Genomic DNA, 27,397 nt, shown 5'->3' on the forward strand with positions numbered 1-27,397 from the left:
GGACCAGCTGGGGCTCTATCAGAGCTTTCCTGAAAGGTCTGGCAGGGACTGCCCTCTGGTGCTGTGCTTGGATGACCAAGCAGCTGGCAGTGCTTTGATGGAGCTTTGCACGTGCCCCCTTGATGAAGCAGGGTGTTGGTTTTGAAAAACCTGTGTTCTAAGCCATTTCTGAAGAGGAGGACTCTGTTGAAGTTAGCTTTCCATTGAAGTTATTTTTTACAGATACACTACAGAAAGCATCCTATATGGACGCATCACAATTTGTATGGCAATTGCCCTGCCCAAGGCCACAAGAAACTCAACGAAAGAGTTGGTAACACAGCCCAGCCCACCACACAAACTAGCCTCCCCTCCACAGACCCCCTGTGTACTTCCTGCTGCCTTGGGAGAGCAGCCGACATAACCCCTCCCACCTGGGCGTTCTCTCTTCTCACTCTCCCATCAGGCAGAAGATACAAAAAACCTAAAAGCATGTGCCACCAGACTCAAGGACAGCTTCCTTCCCTCTGTTAAATAACTCTTGATCAGCTCTCCTGTACAATAAAAGTCAACTCTTGATCTACCTCTGTCAATTTATCTCATTGTGGCCCTTGCACTTTAACCTCAGCCCACACTGCACTTTCTCTGTAACAGTCACACTGTAATCTACATTCTGTTTTCCTTTTGTACTACCTCAATGTACTGATGTATGGAATGATCTGCTCAGATGGCCTGTAATACAAAAGCTTTTGACTGCATCTCAGTATACATGACAGCAATCAACCAATAACCACTAATTGTTCTTTCCCAACTCCCTCATTACCAAATGCATGTTTCTTTCACCACAAAGAAAGTTCCATTTGGTCTGTGCACCACAGACAGTAAAAGATCAATATCAACAATAAAATTCAGTATTTCCTTCAGTGTTCCCGCACAGCCTTTGGCTGACAAATTGTAAGTGCGTTTGAAGATCAAGACCTCATCGAATGTCTTGTCATGGTCTACCAGGTAGCAGTAATTGATTCTGAGAACTGGGCTATCTACATCAGGCATCTCAAGGCACTGGAGAGGTAACCCCAATCCTAACCCCACAAAACCTTCAAAATCCCATGGCAAGATAAGTGAACCGCCGTCAGTGACCTCTCCCTGCCAATGTTCCCGCCATCAAGCCTCGAATCGTGTACAACCATCTCCACATTGTCCATGTGCTCAAAACTGGTCTCCTGAACGGGGCAGTCTGATTGATGCTCTGTCACCACAAGAAATTTCCAGGAGGACAGTGAAAGTAGAACATCCTCACAGACTGTGGGTATCCCTAGCATGTGTCTGCTCCAATTGGATAAGGAGAAGCCAAGATGCAGGTGCGAGGCAAGCCACCCTTGACCCAAAGAGACTGATGAGGATGAAGGAGAAACCTAAAGTATGAACTTGCCTTTTTTTGCAGATGCTGCCTCACCCACAGTGCTTTCCAATAAGTCCCGGCTTTGCTTTAGTTTTCTGCACATGTATTTTTGCTTCCTAAAACTTCTGCTTCTCTTCATCGCACCATTCACAATCACAGTTCTAAAAACAGCACCAGGGGGACAAAACTAAACAGTGTGCCCAACTGTAAATTGTGCACAAACTCCCTGAACAGTTTGATTTCTATTAACAAGAGGCATTAGTATTTGTAGCAGCTCTTTGCTAATAAGACAAAGTTTATCTCCTCAGCAGCTTTGGGATCAAATTCCACCTGCATGTGGCGACCCATGGGTACTCTGTGAGTCAGGACTGTTCCTGGCTCTGGCTTGCCCCCTAGTGTGTGATAGCTGAATTGACTCATCAGACGTGACAAGCAAGTTTAGCTCAAATTGCAGACGCAGGGGATTTTGCTGATGCTGAAAATCATGAGCTGGAGGAACTCAGGAATTTCGGCAGCATCTATAGAGCCGCCAACATTTTGTGCCAAAACCCTCTCCTAGCCTGAAATGTCAACTGCTCATTTCCCTCCATAGATGCAGCCTGACCTGCTGAGTTCCTCCAGCATTTTACAAGTTTAGCTCAAGTCAGCCACGTTCAGCAACGGCTCCCAGGAGACGAGCCGCGGCCTGTCTTAAAGCTATTCCCTTTTCCAAGGGTGCAGGATATTTGAACACAAATTCCTTATTAACCACAGCGCTACATAATATTTAGGGCATTGTTACAGGAAAGACGTGGTTAAGCTGGAAAGAGTACAGAAAAAGATTTATGAAGATATTGACAAGACGAGAGAGTCTGAGTAATAGGGAGAGGTTTTCCAGGCTAGGTCATTATTCCTTAGACTGTAAGAGAATGAGGAGCAATCTTATCATTAAGTACTTCTATGAGAGGCATAAATGAGATGGGTGGTTACAGTCTTTTCCCCAGGGCAGGGGAGTCCAATTCAATGGGGTATAGATTTAAGGTGAGAGGGAAATGATTTAAAAGGGACCTGAGAGGCAACTTCCTCATGCAGAAGGTGATGAGTATATGGATTTAGGCGCCAGAGGAAATGGTTGAGACAGATTCAATAGCACTTGGATGGGTATGTGGATTTACAAGGCTTAGGGGGAGATGGGCTAAATGCAGGAAACAGGGACTAGCTCCATGGAAAATATGGTCGGCAGGAATTGATTGTGCAGGAGGGCCAGTATCAATGCTGTATTGTTTTTTGACTCTATGATTCCATTAAACCCTTTTGGGATGGGCTTTTTACTCAGTAAGAGTCAAAAGTTAGTTTTGAAGCTTGTTCAAATTTCCAAAATGGATAGTTGAAACAAGGAAGAAAATAGAAGATAAGAATTTAAACCTCAACATTTTGGAGAAAAGATTCAGAAATGCCAAGGAAACAAGATAAGAGTAAAGGAGACACAAAAGACTGTAGATGCTGTAATCTAGAGCAATGCACACAAAATGCTGGAGGAACTCAGAGGGTGAGACAACATCTTAGGAGGGAAATGGACAGTCGACATTTGGAGTGAAGGCCCTTAATTTAGACCTGTCCATTTCTCTCCATAGATGTTGTCTGACCCTCTGAGTTCCTCCAGCATTTTGTGTGTAAGACCATTAGACCATTAGACACAGGAGCATATTCAGGCCATTTGAACAACCAAGTCTACTTCACCATTCCATTATGGATGATTTCTTATCCCTCTCAGCCCCATTCTCCTGCCTTCGCCCCAGAAACTTTGACACCCTCACTAATCAAGAACCTATAAATATGCCCAATGACTTGGCCTGCACAGGTATCTGTTGCAATGAATTCCACAGATGCATCTCCCTCTGGCTAAAGAAATTCCTCTTCATCTCTGTTCTAAAGGGATGTCCTTCTATTCTAAGGCTTGCCCTCTGGTCCTAGACTATCCCACTATAGGAAACATCCTCTCCACATCCACTCTATCTGGGCCTTTCAACCTTCAATAGGTTTTAATGAAATCCCTCCTCATTCTTCTAAACTCCAGCAAATACAGGGCCAGAGCCATCAAACAGTCCTCAAACATTAACCCTTTCATTCGGGGGATCATTCTCATGCACCTCCTCTGGAACCAAGACCAGCACATATTTTCTGAGAGATAAGGGGTCCAAAACTGCTCATAATACTTCAAGTGCGGTCTGGCCAATGTCTTATAAAGCTTCAGCGTTACATCCTAGCTGATATATCCTAATCCTCTTGAAAAGAATGCTAACATTGCATTTGCCTTCCTTACCACTGACGCAACCTGCAAATTAACCTTTAAGGAACCCTGCACAAGGACTCCCAAGTCCCTTTGGATATCTGAGTTCTGAATTTGCTCCCTGGTTCGAAAATATTCTCAAAATAATCTGCATTGTGAGTGCTCCTAGAAAATATTCTATGCTTTATTCATTTTATCAAAGTGCAAGACCATAAGACGATAAGACGTAGATGCAGAATTAGGCCATCTGGCCCATCGAGTCTGCTCCGCCATTCAATCATGGCTGATCTTTTTTTTAATCTCCTCCTCAACCCCAGTTCCCGGCCTTCTCCCCATAACCTTTGATGCCATGTCCAATCAAGAACCTAGATGACCGTATACTTCCCTACACTATATTCCATTTGCCCCTTATTTTCCCAGTTCTCCTAATCTAAGTGTTTTTTGCAGACTCCCTGCTTCCTCAGCACTATCTATCCCTCCACCTGGCCACAAAGCCATCAATTCCATCATCCAAATCATTGACATATAATGTGAAAAGAAGTGGTCCCAATTCCGACTCCTGCCAAACACCACTAGTTAGTGGCAGCCAATCAGAAAAGGCCCCTTTTATTCCCACTATTTGCCTCCTGCCAGTCAGCCAATCTTCTATCCAGGCTAGTATATTTCCTGTAATATTGTGGTCTCTTATCTTGTTTATCAGGTATCCTGCCTTCGTTTGAAGGTAGGAAGAAAGGGTAATATTCAGCTAAATGTTAAGATTTGACAGAGAAAAAGTAAACAGGAACACGAGAAAATTTACAAGGATGTTGCAGGGCCTTGAGGACCTGAGTTAGAGGGAAAGTTTGAATTGGTTAAAACTTTATTCCCTGGAGCGTAGGAGAACCAGGGGAGATTTGACACAGGTACACAAAATTATGAGCAGTATGGATAGGGTAAATGCAAGCAGGCCTTTTCCACTGAAATTGGGTGAGATTAGAACTAGGGGTCATAGCTTAAGGGTGGAAGGTGAAGTATTTAAAGGGAAAACAGGTGGAACTTCTTCACTCAGAGGGTGATTTAAGTGTGGAATGAGCTGCCGGCGGAAATGGTGACTATGTGTTCAATTTCAGCATTTAAGAAAAATTTGGATAAAAACTTGGATGGGGTGGGTATGAAGGATTGTGGTCCAGGTGCAGATCAATGGGACTATTCAGAAGAATAGTTTGGTATGGATTAGATGGGCCAAGTGCCCTGTTTCTATGCTGCAGTGCTCCATGGCTACGAGTAAGTGGGAATTTAACATGCCCTACTTGAATTAAATGCCCCTTATCATTGTACTTTGGTCCTTAGGATTGATATTACCATAAAAAAGCTGCTGATGATCTTTGAATGGTTTTGTTGTGATATCACACAGGTTCAAGACTGAGTGCAGAGTTTGATTGCATCATCCAAGCTGACACTCTATTTGGAGGGAGAGCTGAACCCTTTGAGGTGTCACCTTCAGGTAAGGTGTCAAACCAAAACCTCTGTCTGTGCTCCCACTGGTTTATAAAAGATTCTGAGACATCATTGGAGGAAGAGTAGGGAGTACCATCATTAGCTTGGCCAGTAGTCCTTCCTCTATCACTGCCACTGACTACAAGTTGGTTAATCCTGACCTCATTGCTGCTTCTGGCACCTTGCATTTTGATAAGTGGCTGTTGGGTTTGCCTATATTACATAATTCACACTAAAGTAAAAACAGATCATTTGCCGGGAAATGCTATAGGATGTTCCAGGAGTTTAGATAGGACACTATATAAGTTAATGCTCTTGATTTACTTGGTAAATATGAGGATATCTGCAGATGCTGGAAATCCAAAGCAACACACAAAACTGCTGGAGGAACTCAGCAGATCAGGCAGCATCGATGGAAATGAATAGTCGACGTTTAGGGCCGACACCTTTCTTCAGGTCTGGAAAGCAAGGGGGAAGTCACCAGAATAGAAAGGTGGGGGTAAGGGAAAGGAGTAGTAGCTAGAAGGTGAAGCAAGGTGAGTAGGAAAGGTGAAGGGCTGGAGTGGAAGGAATCTGATAAGAGAGGAGAGTTGACCATAGGAGAAAGGGACCCAGTGGAAGCAATAGGCAGATGAGAAGAGGTATTGTTCTTATATTATTGGCGTTCCTTCCAGTCTTAGAGTGTTTGAGATTAACTGTTCATACTTATATTTTCCCATGCCATCTAAGGTGGCTATTTGGCCCACAGTATCTATGCTGGCTCTCATCCCCCTCAGTCCCAATACCCCACATATCTTCCTGTAAGCTGCCCTGCCATCAGCTTTTCCCAATTCTCCTGCCGCTCATCTGTGCACTTGAGGTAGTTGACAGTTGCTAGTTAACCAGCTATCCTGCACATCCTTGGGACGTGAAAGGAAACCATTGTGGGCACAGAGAAACTCCACTGGGTGCCTGGAGCTGTGCACCTGCAGCACCATTTTTGCCCTATCGTGTGAATCTCAGAAATGGGAGCCGTTTCAAGTATGTGCTTGAAAACTCTATTTTTCAAATTGATGGAAGCACAGAAGGGCTTGGATTTGTACAGTGCCCTCAATAACCCCAGGAGAAGCAAACACATTTTGCAGGTGACTGAGTGCATTTTGAGACGTAATTGCTGTTTTATTTTAAGCAAACAATTTGGACATAATCCTGACAGCATTGTGATGATAACCAAATAATCCTGCTCAGAGACACAAGAGATTTTGCAGGCACTGGAAATCCAGAGTAACACGCACAAAGTGCTGGAGCAACTCAGCGGGATATGTAGCATCTATAGAGGGGGATAGACATTTGATGTTTTGGGCTGCTACCCTCCATCAGGACTGGAAAGGAAGGGGGTAAAAGCCAGAATAAGAAGCTGGGGAGAAGAAGGAGTATAAGCTGGCAGGTGATAGATGAGACCAGGTGGATATGTGGGGAAGGAGGGGGGATGAAGTGAGAAGCTAGGTGGTGATAGTTGGAAAAGTTAAAAGGCTGAAGAAGGAGGAATCTAATAAGGGATGAGAGTGCACCATGGCAGAAAGGGAAGGAGGAGGGTAACTAGAAGGCCATAAGACCATAAGATATAGGAGCAGAATTAGGCCTTTTGGCCCATCATGCCTGATCCAATTTTCCTCTCAGCCCCAATCTCCTGCCTTCTCCCTGTATCCCTTCATGGCCAGACCAATCAAAAATCTATCAACCTCTGCCTTAAATACACATAAAGACTTGCCCTCCACAGCTCCCTGTGACAAAAAATTCCACAGATTCACCAGTCTCTGGCTAAAGAAATTCCTCCTCATCTCCATTTTAGAAGGACACTCCTCTATTATGAGGCTGTGTCCTAGGGTCTTAGACTCTTCCACCATAGGAAATATCCTCTCCACATCCACTCCATCAAGGCTTTTCACCATTTGAAAGGTTTCAATGAGGTCACCCTTCATTCTTCTGAACTCTAGTGAGCACAGGCCCAGAGCCGTTAAACACGCTTCATATGACAAGCCTCTAAATCCTGGAATCATTTTTGTGAACCTCCTTTGAACCCTCTCCAGTTTCAGCACATCCTTTCTAAAATAAGGGGCCCAGAACAGCTCACAATACTACAAATGAGGCCTCACCAGTGCTTTATAAAGTCTGAACGTTACATCTTTGCTTTTATATTGTAGTCCTCTAGAAATGAATGCAAATATTGCATTTGCCTTCCTCACCACAGACTCAACTTGCAAATTAACCTTTAGGGAATCCTGCACAAGGATTCCCAAGTCCCTTTGCAGCTCAGTATTTTGTATTTTCTCACCATTTAGAAAATAGTTAACCCTTTCATTTCTTCTACCAAGGTGCATTTTTGCCCGTTCTCCTGTTCTGTCTAAGTCCTTCCATAGCCTCTCTACTTCCTCAAAACTACCTGCCCCTCTGCCTATCTTTGTATCATCTCCAAATTTTGCAACAAAACTGTCAATTCCATCATCTAAATCATTGACATATAATGTAAAAAAAAATTGGTTCCAACAGACCCTTGGGGAACACCACTAGCCACCAGCAGCCAACCAGAAAAGGCTCCCTTTATTCCCACTCTTTGCCTCCTGCCAATCAGCCACCGCTTTATCCATGCTAGAATCTTTCCTGTAAAACCATGGGCTCTTATCTTGTTAAGCAGCCTCATGTGTGGCACCTTGTCAAAGGCCTTCTGAAAATCCAAGTACACAACATCAACCGATTCTCCATTGTCTATCCTGCTTGTTGTTTCTTCAAAGAATTCTAAACAGATTTCTCAGGCAAGATTTTCCCTTGAGGAAACCATGCTGTCTATGGTCTATTTTATCATGTGCCTCCAAGTTCCCTAAGACCTCATCCTTAATAATCAACTCCAACATCTTTCCAATCACTGAGGTCAGACTAACTGGCTTATTGTTTCCTTCCTTCTGCCTCTCTCCATTTTTGAAAAATGGAGAGGTACTTGCAATTTTCCAGTCTTCCAGAACCATTCCAATAGGTAGTGATTCTTGAAAGATCATTAATATGCCTCCACAATCTCTTCAGTCATCTCTTTCAGAACTCTGAGGTGTACACCATCAGATCTTTCAGTTTCCCAAGAACATTCTCTCTAGTTATGGTAACTTCACACACTTCATGACCCCTGACACATGGACCTTCCACCATACAGCTATTGTCTTCCACAGTGAAGACTGATGCAAAATACTTATTCAATTCATCCACCATTTTGCTCTCCCCCATTACTACCCCTCCAGCATCAATTTCCAGTGGTCCGATATCCACTCTTGCCTCTCTTTTACCCTTTATGTATCAAAGAAACCTTTGATATCCTCTTTAATATTATTGGCTAGCTTACTTTTGTATGCCATCTTTACCTTAATTACTTTTTTAGTTGACTTCTGTTGGTTTTTAAAAGCTTCCCAATCCTCTAACTTCCCACTGATTTTTGCTCTAGTATATGCCCTCTTTTTGACTTTTATGTTGGCTTTGACTTCTCTTGTTAGCCACAGTTGCATCATCTTTCCTTTAGAATACCTCTTCCTCTTTGGGATGTATATATCCTGTGCCTTCCAAATTGCTTCCAGAAATTCCAGCCATTGCTGCTCTGTCGTCATCCCAGCCAGTGTTCTTTTCCAATCAACTCTGGACAACTCCTCTCCCATGCCTCTATAATTCCCTTTTCTCCTCTGTAATACTGATACATCTGACTTTACTTTCTCCTTCTCAAATTTCAGGGTGAATTCAATCATAATATGATCACTTTCTCCTAAGGGTTCTTTTTACCTGAAGCTCTCTAATCAATTCTGGTTCACTGCACAACACCCAATCCAGAATAGCTGATCCTCTAGTGGGCTCAACCACAAGTAGCTCTAAAAAGCCATCATGTCAGCACCCTAGAAATTCCCCCTCCTGTAATCCAGCACCAACCTGATTTTCCCAATCTACCTGCATATTGAAATCCCCTATGACTATTGTAACAGTGTCCTTTTAGCATGCATTTTCTATCTCCCATTGTAATTTGTAGGCCACATCCTTACTACTGTTTGTTGGTCTATAAACAACTCCCATCAGGGTCATTTAACCCTTGCAGTTCCTTAGCTCTGAAAGGAAGGGAGGAAATAGGCAGGTGAGGAGAAGAGTAGGGGTAAGAGGGTAATCAAAAATATGGCCAGAGCATGTGATTAAAGGACTAATGCAAATTGACAAATAGAATGAGGATATCTTAAGCAAATTAATTTTCAGCCCTTTTGTTTGCACACATTACACTGGTGACCGCACTGCAAATAAGAACAATTCACTGCTGTATTGGGGTTAATGTGAGGCCTCATAAAGATGCATCTGTACAAATACAATCTCAGGGAGAATTCGATACAAGCATGAGTCACTCTATCGACTGCTCAGATGTTGAACTAATCCACCTGATCTGGAGTCAATATTGCATCACCATCAACTATTGTAGCTCCATTATCTGCTTTGTGTATATGTGGCCATGTTCATTTACATCTCAAGCAAATACATTGGTGTCAATAACCTCTTGTTTGCAGCCACACCTGAAGTCCAATTTGCACTGAGCAAGGCTCCATAAAGGTTGATCAGGCAAATAAGAAAATGAAATACTTTTGTGACCTTGGTTAAGAAATACTCATTGCCCCAGAACTGGGGGAACTGCCCATCAATTTATCGCAGGAGAACGCTTTTTTTTGTTCATTTGAAAGGACTAATATGGTCTCAGTTTAATGTCCCTTCTGATGGAGGGCACCTCTTACAAGGCCAGTATTCATTGCCAATTGAGAAGGCAGGGCTGAGCATCTTCTGCTGAGGGGCTGCCATGGTGCTGTTAGGATTTCAACTCAACGATGATGCATTTCAAAGTTCAAAGTAAATTTATTCTCAAAGTACATATATCTCACCACATACTACCCTAAGATTAATTTTCTCAGTCAGAATGGTTTGCAGCTTGTACAGGAATCTGCAGATGGTGATGCTCTGAATCAATCCCTGACTGTGGTGGCCCAGGACATGATGGAGGGTGATGTAGGTGTGAAGGTGGGAATTTGTCTCTACGAGAGATGGGTGGTGGTTACTTTGCATGAGCAGATATATCTGCCGCAGGTCGGCTGATGAGGTCAAGCAGTTATTTCACTCCACTACCTGTTGTAGACTCTTCCTTTAGAACTCAGAAAGCCCAGCCAATGGGATGCCACCGACCCACTCTTGGTAATGTTAAATTCTGATGCTTTTGCGATCCAAAGGTTCTTCAGAAGTCAAGAATGAGGCATAAAACTTGTTGCATACAATCGTTTTGTTAAGTTTTACAAGAGCAAAGAAGGAGAGGAAGAAGAAGCATGCCCTGAGACACAGAAAAGTTCAGCAGACAAAAAACTGGTGTGATCTTCTCATACCAGACTACTGATAACAGATTGTGTTCTGCTGCAAGATATCAGCAAATAGTTGAGATCAAATGGTAAAGGCATTTCCAGAGAAAATTTCACTAAAGATGTTTTCCCTGCACATTCATTCCTAGCAGGAATACATGGGTCTTGAAAACAACAAACACTGAGTCAATCTGCAAAAGTTTTGCTGTCAGTCAGGATCCCTGGGGCATAATTTCCTCTGTGAACCCTTCTGCATCGTCAGGTAGTTGCATCAGCTGTGCTGCTTTTAACATTATTATATCCAGTGCTCATAAATAAGTAATCTCCTTCAAGAAAATTAATTTTGCATACTTATTAATATTAAAGGCTTCAATGGGTGAGGGGTTAGTGCATGGAAATGGTGCTGGTAATAGATCAACTACAACGTTAATGAATAGTGGAATAGCCTCAAGGGGCTGAATGGCCTCCCTGCTTCGATGTCTAATGTTATGTTCTCATGATAGAAGCTTATGTGGAGATTCTGAATAAAAGTCTTCAATTTAAACATTAATTTAAGCAGATCCTTTGTGTAACATAAAATGCTACGATGGAGATATTTGGTAAAGAATGCAAATTTTCCTAATATTTCTACTATCACCTTTTTCTGGCGGTTACTAAGAAACCATACACCCTAAACAGAACAGCAACAAGTTGCTCCATATTATGTGAAGATATTCATTTTATGATAGCTGTTATTTGTCTCAATGCATATTTACCTAAAGTGGGTATGGAAAAATGATTGATTAATTTTGTGAGAGTCATACCAAAATACTTTCATTCCTGTCTTTGAGAAGAACACTTAACAGACTTCTTTCCAAAGCTTTCATCAAAGATGTGTCTGCTTTCATACTCTGCAGCCTTTCACTGAACCCATGACTCACTATAAGCAGTGCCACAGATATATATAATTGTGTGTCTCTCTGTGCATATGTGTGTGCTTACTGACTGTATGTATGTGTGAATCTGTATGTGTCTTATAACTTGTGTGTGTGTGTGCATGTGTGTGTGTGTGTAAGTGTGTGTAAGTGTGTGTTGATGTATTTGTGTATCTCTGTGTGTATTTGTGTCTGTGTAGGTACGTACAGTATGTGCTTACATGTGTAACTGCATGTGTGTGTGTCTGTGTATGTCTGTGTTTGTGTGTGTGAGTACCTGTCTGTACCTGTGTGTGTGAGATTGTGTATGTGTGTGTTTCTGTTTATGTATACAGAAAGTCTGTGTCTGTGTGAAAATGTGTATGTGTGTTTCCATCATGGGATGAAGTTTACCTGTATAAAGGCTTCTTCTTTTGTGCAACTTTTCCACTTGTCTTTTCCTTTGCCCATCTAAAGGTCAACTGCCAAAACTTTTGTTTTGAAGTTTGAAGCCCTCTCTAATGTTCTGAACACATACTGTATCTCTTCGGTAAGGAAGTGCTGCACTGTCTGATCGATGATACATTGGAGACTGCTTTTGCAAATGCTATCTTGAAGAAACACAAATGAGTCTATTGTCTAGTCCACATAACTCTCAACCAGTGACAATAAAAGAGATCATCTCTCATTGTTATCTGTTTGCTGTTTGTGAGGATGCCTTTTCTCTTGTGTGGCAAGAATCTCATGTGTGTTTTATTCACCTTACCTGCCTCTTCTGCTACCTTCAGTGATCTGTGACCATGTTCTCTGGGATCTCTCTATTACAGCACACTGTTGTGGGCAAACTGACTTATAGAATAACTAAAATTCAACAGAACTTTGGGTAAGAAAAGTTTTACAGTGTCCACAATGGAGCTAAGAAAAAAACAATATCTAGATGCGAGATTTCCTTCTGATTTTCAACCTTAAAGAGAACCCTTTGCTTTAGGGTTGGAATTGGCATTGCTGTTGGTCTATTACGTGACAAGATGCAGTGAAAAGCTTTGGTTTGGGCACTATCCAGGCACACCATTCCATACATTGAGGTAGTACAAAAGGAAAATGGAATGTAAAATATTGAGTTACAGTTACAGAGGGAGTGCATTGCAGGGAGACAAATAAAATGCAAGAGTCCATATCTTATCGTATAAGAGGTCCGCTCAAGATTCTGATAATGGTGGAGTAAAAGCAGTCCTTCAGCCTGGTGCTCTCAAGCCTCTTTCTCTTCTGCCCAGCCGGAGGGAGAAGAGAGAATGTCCCAGGTTGGAGGGGAATTTGATTATGTTTGCTGATTTCCCGAAGCAGTGGGAAGCGTAGACAGAGTCAATAGAGTGCAGGTTGAATTCCATGATGGACTGACCTGTAAAAAGGAAGACAGAATGCAGAATAAAGCTGATTCTCATTCTCATTCTGAATGTAGTATCACAGTTACAGTGAAAGTGCAGTGCAGATAGACAAATAGAGCCATGGTGTGTTACCCGGATGTCAGTTTGTTGAACTGTTTTGCAGCCTATCAGTCAGCCTCTGCAGGGTGTTGTACTTCTCTATCTAAACATATCATTGATCTTCCTCTAACAGTTACTACCCTGCTGGTGGAATGAGCCAGAAACAAAGCCTCTAACAAAGCCTTCTGGTTCTTCTCTCTCACCCAGTTGTTTGACTAAAGAACCACTTGCTCGCTTCCTCCTTTTCTGCTCTCTCCTCCCTCAGACTCCCCTCTCCAGGCCTCGGCCCAGTACCTGCAGGGTGAAGGTGGCTGGGAGTACGGGAGGACAAACAAGCTGCTCTTCCCAATCTAACGCGGCTTGACTGGCAGTGCTCTCCCCTCTATATCAAATGGGGTGTGGATTTCGAGACTTGCTACAGGAATTTGAGCGGGTCAGGGAGCATCTGTGGAACGAGAAACAGTTAGCGTTTCAGGTCAAAGACCCTTCATCAGAACTGAGAAGGAGAGAAAGCAAGTTAGTCAAGGTAGCAGAGAAGGTGGGGGAGAGCAATGGGAATTTCTCTGATACAGCTCCTCCCCAGATTATGGTAGAAACATAGACATAGAAACATAGAAAATAGGTGCAGGAGTAGGCCATTCGGCCCTTCGAGCCTGCACCGCCATTTATTATGATCATGGCTGATCATCCAACTCAGAACCCCGCCCCAGCCTTCCCTCCATACCCCCTGACCCCCATAGCCACAAGGGCCATATCTAACTCCCTCTTAAATATAGCCAATGAACTGGCCTCAACAGGTTCCTGTGGCAGAGAATTCCACAGATTCACCACTCTCTGTGTGAAGAAGTTTTTCCTAATCTCGGTCCTAAAAGGCTTCCCCTCTATCCTCAAACTGTGACCCCTTGTTCTGGACTTCCCCAACATCGGGAACAATCTTCCTGCATCTAGCCTGTCCAATCCCTTTAGGATCTTATACGTTTCAATCAGATCCCCCCTCAATCTTCTAAATTCCAACAAGTACAAGCCCAATTCATCCAGTCTTTCTTCATATGAAAAGTCTTTCTTCAGGTAGGATTCCTTCCCTGTGAACCGTCTGTAACCTAAACACTTCACAAGTCGTAAGTGAGGCCACCAACCAAGGTGGCAGAGTCGGATTTGAAATTGATTTATTATGGCACACGTACCAAGATCCAGTGAAAAGCTTGTCATGCATACTGTTCATACAGATCAAATTGTTACACAGTGCTTTGAGAGAGTACCAGGTAAAACAATATCAGAATGCAGAACAAATGTTACAGTTACAGAAAAACTGCAGTGTAGGTGAACGATAAGGTGTAAGGTTATAACGAAGTAGACTGTGAGAGCGCATCTTGTGATAGGATGACGTTCACACCCAGGAGCGTGAAGCTTTCAACCCTCTCAATCTCAGCACCATTAACGTAGACAGGAGCATTCGCAACGCTCCCCCCTTTCTGAAGGGTTTTGTTCTGCTGACATTCTAGAAGATCCCTCTCCTCCACTCTCCTCACTAGTCTTTCAAACATTCTTTCAATTGTATAGGCTGCATGTCAGACCTTTGTAAGTTCGGGAGGATTAAAACAATATGTCAGTTAAGGGGCAGTTAAATTCAGATTGTGCGATGTCTGACTTACTGAATGTTTTTATTTCAGATTTCCAGCATGTGCAGCTTTTGTTTTGAGTTCCAGGCATCCGATCTGGGTTGGCAGCTCTGGGAGAGTGCCAGCTTTGCCCCAGAGCTAGTCTGCCACGGGCATGTCCGCCTCACCAGGTGGATGTAAACAGCCACGTGGGCAATTTCCCAGCCACGTGGGCAATTTCCCAGCCACGCGACGCCTCCAACGCAGCACCATGCAGGGAGGCGATCCCAACCTATGGCTTTTACGGAGGGAGGTGGAGAGGTTCGTGGAACCCTGGACATTTGTGGCACAGCGGGCCATACGATGTGCTTTCCTGTGCTGAGTAAGGGTCACCAAGCCTCATCCCGCTTTGTAAATCTGGAATGAGAGCTTGGCAGGATAGGGCATTTCAGATAGATCTGTAAGTATCCTTAAACCTAGGATATAGAATAGTACAGCTCAGATACAGGCCCCTCAGCTTACCAGGTCAATGCTGAACATGGTGCTGAATTAAGTCCCTTCTGCCTGCACATGATCCATGGCTTCACACCCTTCCTGTACTGCACAAGACTTAAAATGCTGGGTGGGTTTCTGCCTCCCTGCTGCAGGTTGCAAGCTCAAGCTGGATGAGAAAGATTCTTCTCAATTCCCCTGAAATCCTTCTACCAGCTGCTTTACATCCGTATTCTTTGATTATTGATAGCTCAAGCAATAGCTTCAATCCAATTTATGTGTGCCCTTCTTTATTTTATACAGTATAATTCAGTTGTACGGGTAGTTCTGTTATAATGTGACTCCATTTGCTGCATATTCATATGTCTATCTAACTACCTGTTGAATGTCACTATCACATCTGCCTCCACCACTACCCCTGGCAGCCTGCCCCAGACATTCACCAGTTCTGTTATAATATACGTCTCCCTAATGCAAATTGGTTATAAGCTGATTGATGCATTAGGCAACACTATTTGCATTATGCAGACCACATTTGTTTATAGCGTGATCAGAAAAATCTTTTTAAACCTATGCTTTGGAAAACTGAAGCCTAGTAACTAAATTGATTTATTATTTCACATATACTGAGGTACAGTGAAAAATTTGCCATCCATACAGATCATTTCAGCACATCAGTGCACTGAGACAGTACAAGGAACAAGCAGATACCGAATGCTGATGAAGAGTTACAGTTACAGAGAAAGTGCAGAGCAGATAGACAATAAGGCGCAAGGGCCATAACAAAGTAGACTGTGAGTCTGTTCCGTTATAATGGGACTTTCCAAAACATGAGGTTTCTTAGGAACATAACTACTGCACTCTGGCAGCACTACCTGTATCTCTTGTCAGTAAATGAAGATCAAAATACTGGAAATCTGAGATTAAAAGATAACATGCTGGAAATACTCAACAGACCGGGTAGCATCTGCCCTGGAGGAAACAACCCTAGCCTCATAATTGCCGTTCTCCAACACCAGCAGTGTACTTGTAAATCTCAAAGTTCAAAGTACATTTAGCATTCTGACCTCTGCAAGGGACTGGCAGCTGTTGGTGGACCTCGAAGGGCAGCTGAAGTTCCCCAACCATATCGCAGCCACCACCCTGCGACCAGACATTGTCCTAGTCTACCAAGCAAGTGGTGCTGCTGGAGCTGACAGTCCCATGGGAAGATAACTTGGAAGAGGCCTTTGAAAGGAAGATCTCCAAGTACGCAGGACTGGTCAGCAACTGTCAACAGGCCGAATGGAGAGCGAGGTGTCTCCCAGTGGAGGTTGGCTGTAGGGGATTCGTAGCCCGTTCTTTAGTTAGAGCCTTCAGCATTTTGGGCATCAAGGGAGAGAGGAAGAGGAGAGCCATCCGCAGTACCACCGATGCGGCAGAGAGGACCTCAAGATGGCTGTGGCTCAAAAGAGGGGAGCTATGGAGTCATAAGTAGCTAGCCATCTGGACACAAGCTGGGGTCTGATCAGCCCCGGCTGGGCCACCTGGAGGAGGTTGTATAATGTTGAAAGACCCGAAACACCCGATGATTCCAGGAACATCACTGAAGATGTGTCCAGAAGCATCAATAGATGTATGTACACAGCACTATCAAAGTATGTATATATTATACAACCTTGAGATTCATCTTCTAACAGGCAGCCACAAACAAAGAAACCCAAATGAACCCATTAAAAAAAAGAAGACTGTCAGAGAAAAAAAGGACAAATCATGCAAACAATGCAAGCAAGTAGCATTTTGAACTGAGGTTCACAAAAAGAGTCCGTCTATAGACCCCTAGTTCAGTGCAGAGTGGAGCAGCCAGCTGAACCGCCCTGTCCCTCTCCTCAGACCCTAAAACCTTGATCTTGGAACCTTCTCAAGTGCAGACACAACCTGCCTGTAATCTGGTGAGCAGAACTACACAAGGTACTCCTGCTGTGTTACATACAAAAGCAAAATTCTACAGATGCTGGAAATCTGAAACAAAAACAGAAAATGCTTGGAATACTCAGCAGGCCAGGCAGCATCTGAGGAGAGAGGAACCATGAATAGTTTGGTTTGGTAACCATTCAGCGGAACTGGGAATAGTTGGAGGGAAAATTAATTTAAAATTGCAAAGAAAATAGGGGGAAGGGGTGGGAGGAGGGTAGAGAGATCAAAAAGAAAGGTACATCATGAGATTGAGATGTGAGGAAGCGAGAGAGTGAGTAATGCAAGTAGTGGCGGCGCTGGCTGAGAGTGGATGGTAAAGGCTTGTGAGCAACAAAAGGTGGCCTGAGGGACATGTAAATAGGATTACCCTACTCTCGAACCCATCTCACCCTTCCCTCCCACATAGCCCTCCATTTTCTATCATCCATGTGCCTATCTAAGAGGCTCTTAAATGGCCCTAATCTACCTGCCTCTACCACCACCCCTGGCAGTGCATGGCCTGCATGGCCTGCATAGGCAGGCACCTCCCAGTCACTATCCAGCTGACAGAAATCACCTGCCACTCATTTCCAACTCATCACCTGCAACCTATTTAAACCCAGCTCTCATCCACCATCCTTGCTCACTCATCGAACCAGTTGCTCCTAGCCTTCAGTTACCTTGTTGTCTGTGGTGTTCTCTCTCGTTTTGTGGCCCCTTGTGGCTCGTTATTTTGCAGGTTATTATTAAAGTTATTGTTCCCACTGAATGGTTTCTGCCACCTCTCTGCTTTTGGATCAAGCCTCCTCTACATTTCCTGACGGGCAGCGGGTTCCATGCATCAACCACATCCTGTGTAAAGAACTTACCTCCATCATCCCCCCCCCAAACTTTCTTCCAATTACCTTAAAATTATGTCCTTTCATATTAGCCATTTCCACCCAGAGAAAAAGGTGCTGCTAGCTATCCACTCTACCTATGCCTCTTATCAACTTGTACACCTCCATCAAGTCATCTCTCATCACTCTTTACTCCAGAGAGAAAAGCCCTAGCTTGCTCAGCCTTTCCTCATAGGGCCTGCTGTCTAATTCAGACAGCATCCTGGTAAATCTCCTCTACATCCTCTCTAACACTTCCACATCCTTCCTATAATGTGGTGACCTGAACTGAACACAGAGAAGCTGAACGATTTGATAGAGCAGAAGAGGGGTGACACAGTAGTTTAGGGGATGGCGAGGTAACTTCGGGGTGACACGGTTACGTAGTGGTTAGCATAACGCTATTACAGCACCAGCGACTCAGGTTCAATTCCACCAATACCTACAATGAGTTTGTATATTCTCCCGTGTTTGTGTGGGCTTCCTTTGGAGGCTCCAGTTTCCTCCCACATTTCAAAGGCATATAGTTGGTAGGTTAATTAATCATATGGATGTAACTGGGCAGCTCAGGCTCATTGGGCTAGAAGGGCCTGATACTGCACTGCATCTCAAAAGAAAGAAAAAAATCGAAGTTCTGGTAATGTGAGATAAAAGGCATGAAAGGCTCTTATTTTGAAATTGTGGAATTCAATGTTGAGGGCTTCAACCTCTCTGGTCAGAGGATAAGGTGTTTACACTGAGCATCTTTGAAACACAAAGACGAAGAGCGGTGGAGAATTAAAGAGATGGACAAATGGAAGCTTATTGTGAGCGCTGAATGGAAGACAGATCAGTGCAGCACAAGAAGAGATACAAGTGGATCTCTGCTTCACCTGGAAGAAGCGTTTGGGTCACTGGATGGTGGGAAGGGAAAAGGTAGGACAACAGGCGCTGTACCTCCTGTGGTTTGTGGGAAAGTGTTATGATAAGGCAAGGGGCCAGTGCAGATGGAAGAGTGGAGCAGACAGTCCCCTCAGAATGCCGAATATCTAGGGCAAGTTTATTGACACAGAGTGTTGGGTGCCTGGATCGGGCTTCCAGGGGTGGTGGTGGAAGATATTACAGAAGTGCTTAGGGGGCTCTTAGAAAGGCACATGAATAGGCAGATAATGGAGGGGCATGGACATTGTGTAGGCAGAATGGATTTGTTTAATAGAACATAGATTACGAGCACAGTGCAGGCCCTTCAGCCCAAGATGTGACAACTGTTTAACCTACTCTACAATCAATCTAACCCTCCCCTCCAACATAGCCTCCATTTTTCTATTATCCATGTGCCTAATAGAACATAGAACACTACAGCACAGTTAGGCATTTACTCGTGAATTTAATTGGTTCAGCAGAACATTGTGGGGCAAAAAGGCTGTTCCTGTACTATACTGTTCCATGTCCTATGTCCTTTCCTACTGTTCCAGTAACACCTCCCTTCTCTTAAATTCTCTGGCTCTACCTATAAGGGTAGGCATCCTCTGTGTGTTTTTAATCATCTTGTGTGCTTGCCCGGTTACCGTCAGGGATCTGTGCTTCAGGATCCCTCTGTTCCTCCATACTGTTCAGTATCCCACCGTTTACTGGACAGCTCCTTGTAAACTCTAATGAGTGGGTGCCTCAGGGTGACGTGACCTATAAGACAATCACAGACTTTGGAAGAGAAAAGGAAGGTCACAAGAATGGATTGTTTGAGAAGAGGTTGATGGGGAAAGAGTTGGGACTTGAGGAGAGAGAATCATTCACAATGTCCGCTGACACAGGGGCAAGGGCAGCAGATGGGTGGAAACTGGAGTTGTGTGGGTCTGGTGGACAAGGCACAATCTGAATCATGCTATCTCTTGCAGCAACCCTCAAGCAGGAGGTACAGAAGCCTGAAGACCCCCACCACCAGGTTCAAGAACAGCTACTTCCCTTCAACCATTCAGCTCTTGAACCAAACAGCACAACCCTGATCACCAGTTCAGTTTATATACGAGTTACAAGTACATAGGTTTTAACTTCTATACAGATATATACAGTATACTTTATGATGCAACTACTATAAAGACATAGTAAATTTTAAATTGTGTCATTTGGGCCTAAAGACTTAATCAATGTGGAGGATTTCTTCCTCTTGTGCTTGACAAATGAGAATTGTGGCTGTATTACAATATCAGGTTCTGGGCTCTCCTCCGTGGTGGTTGACTCCAGGAGTGCAGGAAGTGATCCTGACCGCTCTAGCCACCTTTCTTTTCAAACAATTGACTCTGCTCTCCTCAACTGATCGATATGTCATCTCCAGTTCTGTCCTTAATCTTCCCAAGTACCCACTTTTGATCACCTCTGTAGTCCTTCGTCAGGACTGCTTGTGAAGAAGTGAAACATCAAACCTCCTTGTTTAAGGAGCCCTCAATTTGTCTCAGCTGTTTGTCCTGCATACTCCTTCTGAGGTTGGGTTTGAGGAGATCCAAGCATGAACACAAGGAACAACACAGGAACGGCATGGCTAGTGAGATGTTGGTTGTGGAGTGTGCTGCATTGCGATATGCCAGGAGGAAATTGGAGAGTTACTGATTCAGTGACAGTGTTGTGTGTTCTGCTGACATTGATTGCAGTGCTTTCTTTAGACACTGGACAAACCTTCCCGCCAAGCCATTTGTAGCTGGGTTGTACAGTGCACATGTAATATGTCTTATTCCATTCATTTTAGGAATAACTGAAACTGTCCCTCAACAAACCGTGGTCCATTCTCACTGACTGTGTTCTGGAACACCAGTCCCTGAGAAGAGTTTTCTCAACACATCAACAGTGTGCAAGGCTGTTTACTGGAGGCTATTGGTTACACCTCTGTCCACTTTGTAGCTGTATCCACTACTACCAAGAAATTTGTGCCCGTGAATGGTCCAACAAAATCCACATGAATCCTCTGCCAGGACAATGCAGGCCATTCCCTGGGATGGAGAGGTACTGCTCTTTGCATCTTCTGGATGTGTTGGCATCCCAGACACTGCACGGCAAGCTGCTCCACCTGCTGATCTGCCCCAGGCCACCAGACAGAGCTTTGAGCCAATGCTTTCATTTGAGCACACCCAGATGACAGGCATGTAGCTCCTTCAATACTTTAGCTCTCAGCTTAGATTGTAGAATAACTCTCAATTCCCACACAAGGCAACCTTTCCCATACAAGCACAGGTTGAAACATTTTACACCCCAAACCAGACTCGAGGCCTCTCTGTCAATCTGTGTGTAATTTTTCTCTGTGGCTGCAAAGAAATGTGATACAAGGGCTATGGGGTGTTCACTTCCTTCACTCATAACATGTGACATGACTGCTCCTATACCATAAGCCTTAGGCAAGGTATTGCAGGCAAGCTTCACTAGACAATATAAATCATAATGGGTGAGTACAGTGTCTATCATCACTATTTCATTTGTCTTTTGGGAAGCCACCTCACACTGCTTTGTCCATTGCCATTTCTTCCCGACCTGTAGTGATGAGTTCAAGGGGTGGAGCACAGTTGCCAGGTTTGGCAGGAACCTGTTATAGTGATTGACAAATCCTGAAAAGAACCACAACTGTGACATGGCCTTTGGCCTTGGGGCATCCAGCGCTGCTTGAATTTTCTCAGCACACTTGTGTAATCCTTGGGCATGAATCTTCTCAGGGACTGTATGTGGTGCTTGGTTTGAAAAATTCAAACTTGTTGCATTGTGCTTTAAGCCCATAATTTTCTAATCTTTTTTACACTGTTTTGAGATATTGGAGATGTTCTTTGTCATCCTTACCAGCAACAATGATGTCATCCAACTAACACTGAGAGCCTGGGCAGTCTTGCAACCCCTGGTCCCTCGCTTTCTGCCAAAGTGCTGGTGCAGATGTTGCTCCAAAATAACCCTGTTATAGTGATGAAGTCCTTTGTGAGTGTTTATGGTGAGAAACAATTTGGACTTTTCTTCCATCTCCATCTGTAGGCAGGCCTCAGCTAAGTCCACTTTGCTGAAGTGTTTCCCTCCAGAAACATTTGCAATGATATTCTCTGTCCTAGGCAGAGAGTATTGATCTACTTTTAGTATTAGGTTGATGGTGACCTTAAAATCACATTAGATCCTGACAGACCCATCCTTCTTAGTCACTGGGACCACTGGCATTGCCCATGGGCTCCGTTCAACCTTGGAAATAATTTCTTCAGCCTCCATGCAATCTAACTCACTGGCTACTTTATCACGGATGGTATAAAAACTTTGATGTAGCATTTTCATTTAGCACTAATTTACCCTCGATATGTTTGCGTTTTCCAATGCCATCTTTGAACACTGCTGTGGCATCATCCAGTATTTTTCTTAATTTGCTTTCAGTTGACTCTTTTGCGGGGATGTGGCATGCAAATGGTGGATGGATCTCCAATCAGATTGTAGTTGTCTCAGCCCCAATCACGGCCCCACAATGCCGGCCCTCCTGTTTTTACTATATACAAGTCCAGTGTGGCCTTTTGGTTGTTGCATTTCACAGTTACAAATGTCATTCTCATAGGAGTTTTCTTTTCTCTTTTTTCTTTTCTATTCCCATAGGAGTTGGATATCTGCAGGCTTCAGTTCAGTGTCTTTGAAATACCATTCAAACTCACTTTGTGGAATGACTGAAACAGCTAAGCCAGTGTTCCGTTCTAATTGAAAGATAAACAAGGGGCACCCGCTTACTTCATTTCACTTACAATGTGGTGGTGTGATGACATATGCCATTCACATCCTTTTACATATAACCAGTAATGAATTATGTAAACAACAAAGAATGCTTAATCAAATAATATATTTACATATTACTGAAAAATGAAGTACAAATCACCTGTGATGCTGCTGCAAGTACGTTTTTCATTGTACTTATGCACAGATGTACTTGTGACAATAAACTTGACTTTGAACTTGACTTGAAGCAGGCATAAGGAGAGAAATTAGAAGATGTTCCTTCCCTCCTTTTCTCTCCACCTCCAGGTCAGACCTCCTGGAGCGAGGGGAGCAGGGGAGGGGAAAGGAGGGAAGTGGCGGATTGAAAGCACTCAAACTTAGTGACATTGGTCCTTACACTTGTTACTGGAAGTAATTTGTTATGAGCTTATTATTGTCACATGTACGAAGATGGACTGAAAAACTTTGGTTTGCGTGCCATCCAGACAGACCATTCCATACTTAAGTACTTCAAGATTGAGAGAGATGATAACTAATAATTGGTCTGTTATTGCCGCACGTACCATGATAAGTGTGTTTTGCATACAATCTATCCCGATCATTTCATTGCATCGGTACATTGAGATAATACAAGAGAAAAGCAACAACAAAGTGTTACAGCTGCAGAGAAAGCGCAGTGGCTGACAGGTAGATTGTGAGGTCAAGACTCCATCTTATTGTACATAATGTGGGAGAGGGCTTTAAGGTGTACCATCAACGGCAGCAGTAAGCAATCTTTGGCGACACCATCGTGCTGCCTTTCGTGGGAGCTTGTCACGCAAGTTCATCTGTACGTTTGTAGCAGTGACTGTTCTTCCCTGGGTGTAAGGCACCCTGGGGTGTCCTGAGGTTGTGAAGTGTATTTCATGTGGGTTGCCAGTGACCGCCAGGCAGCCAGGCGAAGAGAGTGGAGTGAGGGAAATACAGAGAGGGAGACAGAGTAAAGAAGCTCTCCGAGAGGTCCGGGCAGAGAGAAACTACAGACAAAGAAGAATATTATGTTATAAATTGATTTTCTCTGCTGATACAGGAGATTGGTTATATAAGGAAGTACGCCTTGTATTGGGTGAAAGTAAATGAAGGGAAGTATTAGTGAGGAGATGGGTTCAGAGTCAGGATTTGTTAGAGGATGTGATAACAGATAAACATGTAACATAGTCATGTGTATTCTTAATACGCACACGTGTGCACAATGATAGAAAAGTCTGAAGCGAGTCAAGAGTATTGGAGAAACAGTGAGAATTCAATGAATACACTCTGGAAGGATTGGGAGTGAAGGAGTGAGAGAGGCAAGTGACAATGAAAGGAGCGAGAGAGAGCCAGGCTGCTGGAGTCAGCCACAATTCATAAAGTGCGCACAGCAACTTGTTATGGAATTTTTTATTCAAGAGCAATAGCTCGTTATTGAAGGAATACTTTATTCAATCCTAAGAGCATTCCCTGTAGTTTGCAGGACCGTCAGCTCAGGGTCTGAGTTCCTACCGGTCTTTCGGGAATCTCCTTCTACGCGCTCCAATGGTCAGCGTTTCTTACTTGGGCCTTACGAGTAGTCTGTGTGCAAAGCTGGGAGATTTGAAGGGGCTTTAGCATGGCATCTGCTTTCACTAAGGTATTGTTTGGTAGATGGCGTGAACCAGGTCAGCGTGAGAACCCCATGAACAGCCAGGTGAGCGAGAAAAAGCCCGGCTTCCTTGGCGCGCCTTTAATGGGACAACCGCTGGGGAAGTGGTTTGACTTCTCCACCTCTGAGGCAGCTGGCCGATCTCCTCCCCACACGGGTTATGAGACGTCCAGTTGCCACAGAAAGAGGAATGCCCGGCCGACACGGCGTCCCAACCCACCTGAGCCCTCGAGCCCGTGCGCGGTCGAGCAGCCGGACCTGACGGTCTGCGCAACTGGAATACCTGCTGCAGAGAGTGCAAGTTGCAACCCCTGTGACAATATCGCAAACAGGAAGTCTGTAGGTTGGAGGTGTGAGTCACCGTCGTTTTTTTTATTTTCCTGGTGCCAGGTTGTACATAAACCTGCAGTAAGAGGAAGCAATGCTCTAAATGCTGTCTGAATCTATTTTTCCACTGGCAATGTTCGCTTTTATTGCACAGTGCATGGTATCTCTGTGCCCTCCCCTTTCCTTACCTCCACGCCCTCCCCTGGGCTCCGCTGATTAATTAACCTGCCAGTGGCCTTCCTTCTTGTGGTCGCAACCGAGCGAGTAAAGGTTGGGGCTTTGGTTTTTCCCTGACCTGATTCACAAGCTAAGCTCTCTGCACTCTACTGCAAACAAGCAGTTAAGGCAGTGCTTGATCTGCAGAAGGTTGCTCGCCTGGATTTCTTTGAACTGTGCAGTGACTCCTCCTGCTCGGGCTGGATAGTAGATGCTGCACTGCAGTGTGAAACAAGACCCGGATCCAGACACATAGTGCTAGGGGTAAGGGTGCGGGTTGATGGTGAGGAGGTGGCGGGAGGGGGAAGCTCCCTGGCTTCTGCTGCCCATTAGGAAGGTGAGCGCTTCGGAAGGAGCGTGGTGCGCGGCCACGGCCGCGAGGTCACATCTTCAGCCCGACCACCGGGGGAAAGGAAGCGACGCGAGCCACGCTGGGTTTCGCTGAGCGTGCGTGCAGAGGCTGTGCATATGGGTAAAAGGAGAGCTGCTGCGGGACCTCGGGGCTGAACCCGGACAGTAAGCAGTTAGTTAAACGATTAGCCTGCCTGTGAGAGAAGAGGGAGGGAGAGATAGAGAGAGAGAGAGAGGGGTGAGAGAGCGCTGCCTGCCGCGGCTGCAGACGTTCCACAGAGCTGGTGTCTGCCCGCAGTCCGGTAACTTGCTGGCTTTTGTTAATTGAGAGCTTCTCTTCGGTGGTTTCCACCTTTATGTCTGAACACGGTGCGTTTGGAAACCAGTCTGCTCGAACTTCCCAATCCTGGCACCGCGTTTTTTTTTATTATGGTGCGGGATGTAAGTTTAAAGAACTGAGTTGCATTGAGACCTTCGCACAACACATTGGTGCTGTCCAATCCCTCAACCATGCTCATTCAGGTGTACCTTAAGGCGGTTTTTCTGCTCTTTAAGGTCTGACTTCAAGACTGTAGACTCTTTGGCCAGAGTGCGCATCACAGCGCGGCCTGATTCTCTTTTCCGATGACCAGGAGCACAACTGCGGTATGGGCTAGCTCGGAAAAGGAGGGATGTTTTCTTTCCCTGAAGGGCATTGGTCAGCTCAAATAGGTTTTCAAAACAACTCGCCAGTTTCCTGCTCGCTGCCGCACGGGACGAACTTTAATTCCAAATTATTTCCTCAACTGAATCTGAATTCAGGGATTCCCATGGGAGGATCGAACTCCCCATTCCCCGTGAATGGCCTAAGCCTCAGCGTGGCTGGACTGTAGACGGAAGAACTGTGCCACTCCACCCATGGAGTACAGCCTGGGCTCCCCCCCCCCCCCCAACTGGTAGCGCCGGGGTGGACTGCCTGGAGATGTTCCGGAGTATGTCCGTGCCCGGGTAACCGTGAACAGGGAGCACGCAGCGTTCACGGGTGTCATGGAGGTGTTCCGGGACCGTTAGGCACCGCAAGAGTTAAATGCCATCCATGATAGGGATGGAAATATTTTAATTTAATTTAGTTCGTGTTAGTAATTGTATTAGTCACTGTTACTGTACCTATTGTATCTGTGTTTGTTGTAGTATGTAGAATGTGATTTGTTGTAAACGTATTTTTGTTATAAAAAAAACTGGGGTCGTTCCAAAAGGGCTTGATAGGGTATTGTTAGTTGATTATTTACTATTATATGGTTTATTATTTACACATGTATCGAGATACAGTAAAAAGCTTTGAGTATCTTCCAGACAGATCATTCCGTGCATAAGTGTATCAAGGTAGTAAAAAGGAAACCAAGATGCAGAATGAAGTGTAACAGTTACAAAGAAAGTGCAGGTAGGCAAGAAGGTGCAAGATTACGAGAGAGATTAGGAAACCAGGAGTTCATCTTGTGTTCAAGAGTGTGTTAACCGTGGGCCGGGAGCTGTCCCTGAGCCTGGTGGCACGTGTTCTTAAGCTTTTGTATCTCTGAGAGGGGAGAAGAGAGAGCGTCCCGGTATGGGGGGGGGGTCCTTGATTATGTTGGCTGCTTTCCTGGGCAGCTGGAAGTGTAGACAGAGTCGATGAACTATGTTGTTTTCAGTTTTTTGCAGTTTCAGGCAGGACAAATGCTGTAATGCATCCAGATAGGATGCTCTCTGTGGTGGATCTGTAAAACTGGTGAGGGTCAAGGGGGATGTGCTGAATCTCCTTAGCTTTCCGAGGAAGTGAGGTGCTGGTGGGCTTTCTTGACCATAGCGTCCGCATGGCTGGATGCACAGAACCAGGTGCATCCAGATACGGGATGTTCCCAAAGCAGAAGTTAGGAATTAGATAAACCCGATGAGGAATTTAGTAGAAACTGAATTCCTACTGGGGAGGGGCATGGGAGAAGATCTCACAGTCTACCCCGCTCCCGTCCCCACCCCGCCCTCTTTGCTTTGGATGCAATGCAAGAGCTTTCGGCCTTTTCTGCTCCTGAAGTGACAGCCGTATCCCATTGCGTGAAGGGGGGGGTGGTAGGGTCGGCCGTCGGAAGGGAATCCTGTCCCCTATGAATCCGCCAAACTTTGCGTTGGCAAGGCCCGGGAGCTATTTGCACCTCCAGCGCCACTCAGGTCTGTGCTTCAAGACAGAGGAGGCTCACGGGCAGGCGGTGAATTACAGGGGCTGTGAGGGTGGCGGTGTTGTCGGTGTCTTAGGTGCCAAGTGACCTGGCAGCAGCAAGTAGCTCCGACACAACGCAGCGCTGCTGGAGGCTGGGACGCTGGTGCAGAGACTGTCATCTGAGCTCT

The 27,397-nt window shown here is 44.7% G+C and overlaps 1 protein-coding gene across 7 annotated transcripts in view; it reads left to right on the top strand.

The window, feature by feature from the left end:
* Positions 1-27,397, top strand: part of LOC134340536 (diacylglycerol kinase beta-like) — a 162,256-nt gene that overhangs the window by 53,345 nt on the left and 81,514 nt on the right. For 2 of the 7 annotated variants that reach the window (XM_063037879.1, XM_063037885.1), the window contains exon 2: positions 5,044-5,133. The exons of 2 other annotated variants lie outside the window; for them this stretch is intronic. The gene's annotated coding sequence lies outside the window, so the exon portion shown is untranslated. Of the gene's footprint in view, positions 1-5,043; positions 5,134-10,665; positions 10,776-24,712; positions 24,953-24,999; positions 25,205-27,397 lie in introns of those variants that run through there. 3 more of the 7 variants (XM_063037884.1, XM_063037881.1, XM_063037882.1) reach the window with 3 other exon arrangements.

This window comes from Mobula hypostoma, chromosome X1 (genome assembly GCF_963921235.1).
Source record: "Mobula hypostoma chromosome X1, sMobHyp1.1, whole genome shotgun sequence".
In the NCBI taxonomy this organism is placed as follows: domain Eukaryota; kingdom Metazoa; phylum Chordata; class Chondrichthyes; order Myliobatiformes; family Myliobatidae; genus Mobula; species Mobula hypostoma.